Source organism: Eurosta solidaginis, chromosome X (genome assembly GCF_040869045.1).
Source record: "Eurosta solidaginis isolate ZX-2024a chromosome X, ASM4086904v1, whole genome shotgun sequence".
Classification (NCBI taxonomy): domain Eukaryota; kingdom Metazoa; phylum Arthropoda; class Insecta; order Diptera; family Tephritidae; genus Eurosta; species Eurosta solidaginis.
Genome location: NC_090324.1, coordinates 47,144,088 through 47,149,182, shown reverse-complemented (window position 1 = coordinate 47,149,182; position 5,095 = coordinate 47,144,088). Strand labels below are relative to the sequence as shown.

General features: G+C 42.2%; 1 pseudogene; it reads left to right on the top strand.

The window, feature by feature from the left end:
- The first annotated feature begins 561 nt into the window (after positions 1–561).
- On the top strand, positions 562–1,973 carry LOC137234907 (GPI mannosyltransferase 3-like; annotated as a pseudogene).
- Positions 1,974–5,095: the final 3,122 nt, after the last annotated feature.

The following is a 5,095-nucleotide window of genomic DNA, read 5'->3' as shown; positions in this document are numbered from 1 at the left end:
TGACCCCGACAGACGTAGAGCTTAGTGCCCAACCTACCTCCCTCCTTGACGGTAGTACCGGGCGGTAAATGGTACTCAGACGGTAGCTTAGTGCGGTTAAAGTCCCACACTGACTATGAGGCTTTCGATGCTTCCTCCTCGTAAAACAAACAAAAAAAACGGAGTACCCGGATGGGTATATCAGAAATTATTTAGTCCAAGCCCGATACGTATATTTTATATGATCCGATGTATTTTATGATTTGGTTGTGCAGTTATGGTACGTTTTATGTATAAATAAATTTGACAGGAATTTGGTATACATATAGGTAGCTTTTGGTATCAAATTCGCTGTGGGGTTTGTATTTATTTTTAGTTGCTTCATGATCAAAGTTTATTAACATGAGCAAAGTGAAGATATTCTTTGGACAAAACTCCGTGTATTAAAGCAACTAAAATTATAAAAAGGAGTCGCAGCGAGTAATCTCTTTCGAGCAATAATCAATTTATATACGTAAATACAGTACTATTCACAGGCAGCAAGTTAGTGCCCAATAAATATCACTGCCTCTTTAAATTGAAATGAATCTGCTATTCGTAGTTTTGTTAATTTTTGCGGTGAGGATTTTATCAGCATTCATTGTACAAACATACTATGTACCCGACTAATACTGGCCGAGTTTGGAAGTTGCACATAAGCTAACGTTTGGCTACGGCTACTTGACATCGGAATGGAGACAAGAAATTCGAAGTTATATCTATCCATTAATTATTGCAGTATTTTATAAAGCACTCGCTTTACTGAATTTGGACAATGTGCAGTTATTGATAATATTACCGCGCATGTTGCAAGCCACATTAACAACATATTCCGATCATAGATTTGTTTGTGTGATCTGGCAAAAGGAAATGGGAACTCTTTCTTATACTTGTACCGTGGTTTTGGTTCTATACAGGCTCGCGTACTTTATCGAACACCCTTGAAACATCTTTGAATACAATTGCCTTGAGTTACTTTCCTTGGGTTCGAGACGGCTCAAATTATTTATGGTTTGCAGCTGTTTGTTGTTTTTTGAGACCAACAGCGGCAGTTATTTGGATACCATTATGTATTTATCATTTACGTAAAAGTCGTTTGCCTGCAAGTGAACTTATTTTTCAAACAGATTTTATTAATTGGATTCCTAGTTGGCGGAATTGGTGTATGTATTGATTCATACTTATATGGTAGATTAATCGTTACACCATACGAGTTCTTCAAGTACAACATTCTACATAATATTGGTAGTTTTTATGGCTCCCATCCATGGCATTGGTACTTCACAGTTGGGCTACCAACCGTTTTAGGAATCAATACGTTACCATTTATTTTCGCTATAATTAACACCGTGGAGAGAGATTCTCCTGTACGCAAACAATTACTGATCGTGATTTTGCTGTCATTAGTCGTACTAAGTACTATAGAGCACAAAGAGTTTCGCTTCGTAACATCGCTGTTACCTTTATGTCTGTACATTACCGCAGATACATTAGCACGTTGGAGTTATAACGCTTCCAAGTCATTGCTTTGATTTACTTTTCTAGTAATATTCTTTGGTAATATAACGCCCGCATGGTATTTAAGTACAGTTCATCAGAGAGGACCACTAGATGTAATGAATCATATACAACAGATTGCCTGAGATTACCGTGATGAAAATGAACATCGCGCTAGTATACATTTTAATGCCTTGCCATTCAACCCGTATTACAGCCACGTTCATGAAAATGTGACAATGCGCTTCCTCACATGCGAGCCTAATTTACAAAACGTACCCGATTATGTTGATGAGGCCGATCAGTTTTATAAGTCGCCAGTACATTGGTAGCGCTCACATATTCCTTCACAGCCACGCTCTGCAATGCCCTCGCATATTGTACTGTTTGAACCTTTGGTTCCAGTAATAAAGGAATATTTTATTTATTATAAAGTTATACAAAAAAATCTTTTCTAACCATTCATATATTTTTTGAACATGGGGTTGGGTTTTAATTCAAAAATTATGAATGACTTCTGCATTTGTATGATGTCATTCCTACTGCCCCTTCCGGAAATAATTTCAAATGAAAATAATCTGTAGATAGAAGACAGTGACCACCCGGCTTACGCCGGTTCGATGGATACTCTGAGTTCAATTTCTCCTCTTCGTATTTCAAGCACCAAATAGGTGTGGAAAGGAGCTTACGTTACTTCCTTTATGATGGGTTTTAGGGAAAAAATATTGTCTCTATTCGTAACATTACCAACATGCTTTTCTGTGAATGTTTTTTGACTAATTTAAAATAAACTTTCTGTGCTAAAACGCAAGCTTTGAGGCAAGTGTTACTGAATAATTTTGTTGTGCAGATAATTTGTGAATATTTACAATCGGGACGAGAAAACTATTGCTCAATATTTTCTCGACTAGGCAAATTTCCAACTATTTCCCGAAACGTTTGTTCACAAGAGAGAATTACTCGTTGATTTAGTTCATTTGTAGCAATCTGGTTCTGCTACTTTGTGAGGCTTATTAGAGCATTATTTATCATAAGGAGTACCATGAATTAATTACTTTTGCAATGATGGAACGGCGAATTCATTTGACACTAAGAAGCCCTTGGAGTGTTTATACCTCTTATACCGCTGCTGTCTTAATTATGTATTCTACCTTGATGATAAACTAACGAGAGTTTCCATTCCTCTTAAAAGTTTTTTTTTTTTTGTTTTTAAAGAATTTTTTTTTCTGATTATTTTGACAAATTCATGTTGGACTCGCGCCTCTGGCCGGGTGCATATGTTCTGTGGCAGATGGAAGATCTGCGTTAGGGTTCGGGTGTCCTCGCTCGGGGTGAGCGAGTGAATTTTGGGTTGATTTTTTTTTTTTTTGAAAAATGTTTAAAATTTGAATGGGCCGAATGCCTTTAGGTTCTGTGGCAGATAGCGGATCTGCGTTGGTTTATTGCTTGGCCTCGTTTCGTTGAACGAGCGCTGGGATTTTGGACATCTCTTTTTCTCGACGGAACTCTTCCGTCTTTCTGTTAGGGCTTCACCCCGTCTCCGTCACCGCGATAGCATAAGTGTAGGGTATTGTGTTTACTCACGTGCCGAGCCCGGGGATTCCGTTGTGCTACATTGTGAATTTTAAAGTTGAAAGTAGAAAGTGTCGAGTGCCTTAGGGGGATTGGAATCTCCAGCGGGAGCCTCACACGGTGAGCCCATATGTAGGAGTATAGATTGTTAGGTGTTCGTTCACGTGATGAGCCCGAGGATTCCGTAGTTTGCTCTGAGTGCCCAGGGTGGTTGGGATCCCCGGGAGCCTCACACGTCGAGGCTGGATTACATAGGTTGATTTGGAAATTGCCCGCTCACGAGGCGAGCCCGCGGATTCTGCTGATGAATACTAAGTGAATAGGGTGGTTTAGAATCCGTAGTGGGAGCCTCCCACGGTGAGTCCCGCCGTAGGAGTAGCGGAGTGGATAGATTATGCTCTTATGGTGACGAGATGAGTTCGGTGGGAATACCCAACCGAAAGTCTGTGAAGAGGGGGGGGGGGGGGAGGGTTGTGGGTTCGCGATAGAAAGTTCGTTTTGGAACGGAGGGCGAGGAACGGTGGGATGGTTACGAGGAGCTCTTGGCCTTCTCGCAATCCATCTCCGCCGTTGGAAGAAGGATAAGTTTGGCCAAAGGTCGTCTGACTTGACCCTTCTCTGTTATGAGGTAGACTACGCGAACTCGGTTATCTTCGCCGGGGTGTACGTTGACGACTCGACCTAACCTCCATTCGTTGGGAGATAAGTTGTCCTCTTTGAGGACAGCGAGGTCTCCCACTTGTTTGTTTTGTTTGGGGTGTTTCCACTTCACACGCTTTTGAAGTTCGGATAAATATTCGGTTTTCCATCGCCGGCAGAAGGATGGAGGGCCCTTGAGCTTCTGTCATCTATTTAGCATGGAGGCAGGGCTTTCGTTCGCATCCGGTTCTGGCGGCGCCAAAAGACGGCTGCCCGTGAGGAAATGCCCTGGGGTTAGTGGCTCTAGGTCCGTTGGGTCATTGGACGCCGGGCTGAGAGGCCGTGAATTTAGACATGCCTCGATCCGGCACAAAAGGGTTTGGAACTCCTCCATGGTATATTTGTGGGAGAAGCGATCTTTTTGAAGTGGTTTTTGAAGCTCTTCACTCCCGCTTCCCACAGGCCGCCCATATGTGGAGCGGCGGCGGGGATAAAATGCCAGTTCAATGCTTGATGGCTATACTTTGAGACTGTTTTATCTCGGATTTCGGCCAGAAAGGCTTTAAATTCGGATCGTAAAGATCTTGATGCTCCGACAAAATTTGTACCATTGTCGGAGTAGATGTTTTTTCGGACATCCTCTTCTCGCGATAAAACGCGATAAAGCTGCGAGAAACATGGGTGCTGAGGTCACTAGTGGCCTCTAAGTGAATGGCCTTAGTGGAGAAACAGACAAAAAGGCATAGGTAGCCTTTTGACAGTCGACATCCTCTACCGCGGTAGCTTTTGATGTCGAAAGGCCCCGCAAAGTCTACCCCGGTATTGGTGAACGCGCGGGTAAAAGTAGTCCGTTCGCAGGGAAGGGTACCCATTAAGTTGGGACTGTGCCTGCTTTCGATGAATAATGCAGGTTTTCCAATTGTGAATGACGGCTCTGATCATGGTCTTGACATTCGGTATCCAGTATTGGGTTCGGATGAGACGGAGCATGAGCTGGTTCTCGCCATGAAGGGAGTCATGATGAGCCATCATAACTGTAAGGCGAGACAGCCTACAATTGTAAGGCAAGTTGATCGGATGACGCTCGTTGTACGACATGTCTTTTGACGCCCCTAGACGCCCCCTGTTCTAATAATATCCACTTTGTCGATATATGGGTTTAGTGACAGTATTTCACTCTTTCGATCGATAGGTTCCCTATTTTTCAATTTTAAATATTGTGTCCCGTAAAATTGTTTCTGCCAGACTCGTATTAATGCTTGAGTCGTTGCCTTGATCTTATCGGCTTAGTTTATACACGACCTTTCGTGTAATATTGCTTTAGTTTTTGGGTGAGTTCGTTTATAAAATCTCCTAACATAGGATAGAA